Source organism: Megalopta genalis, chromosome 9 (assembly GCF_051020955.1).
Source record: "Megalopta genalis isolate 19385.01 chromosome 9, iyMegGena1_principal, whole genome shotgun sequence".
Classification (NCBI taxonomy): Eukaryota; Metazoa; Arthropoda; class Insecta; order Hymenoptera; family Halictidae; genus Megalopta; species Megalopta genalis.
Window position 1 is genome coordinate 4,051,552 of NC_135021.1, and position 949 is coordinate 4,052,500.

Consider the following 949-nt stretch of genomic DNA (forward strand, 5'->3'; position numbering starts at 1 on the left):
TTACTCTTGATCGGTACGTTGGGACTTAGAAAATATTCGGCCGTACGCGGCGCGTCTCGGCGCTTCGAACAGCTCCGGTGTCCCCATTATTTTCGATTTACGGCTAAAATAAATTTTTCTAATTTTTTTCGATTACATATTCTTGCTTAAATAACTTTTTTACATAGGGATTAAGCATTTAGAACGACATGTTGTTTAAAATAATGGTACTTTACTCTTGTGATTTTTCGGTTTTTTTTGATTATTTTGAAAAATAAATTTTTGTAATTTTTTTAAATGCGATATTCGTGATCAGTGAACGATTTCACATATGGATTAAGCATTTAGAATCGTGCGGACGCGTTATTAAAAAAGTTTACTCGATGCGATGGGACTTTAAAAAGTTTGTGAAAATTTTCATATTGGGAAAAAATGTGTAATTTTTTGTCTAGTTTACGGTAGTGTAATTTATTTTAATGTTTACTATAAAAATTTTTTTCGTTCGTTCACGCGCTATGTTACAACAGCACGGCCGGGCGGTCTGTTGCCGCAGCGGTTTACACTCATAAGCGCGCGTGCTATTCGGCCGGCGGCGCCGGCGTCCTTGCCGGCCGTTCGGTATCTATAAGAGATACACGGTCCGTGCGAGGCGGACGGAGCAGAGCGGGTTTTGGGCCAATTCTACGATCTCGGTCGAGAAGCTGTCTCAGAGCTCCTTCGGGGCTTCGGTCCTGACTGTTTCGTGCCGTTTACGTTTACGGACTTTTCTCCACACAGCGTGGCCACGGGTCGGTGTCTTTGACCGAATGGCCCATATGTGGCAAGCCCTACGGGGTTGGTTACCCGTATGCACTTTGTATGTATACTCGTACTCACTGAGCAATCGACTCTTCTGTCCGAGCGATGGAAAAATTTTTTAAAATGCATCTGTAAGATTTGGAAGCAAATCGTACCAATTGAAAACTGTGGC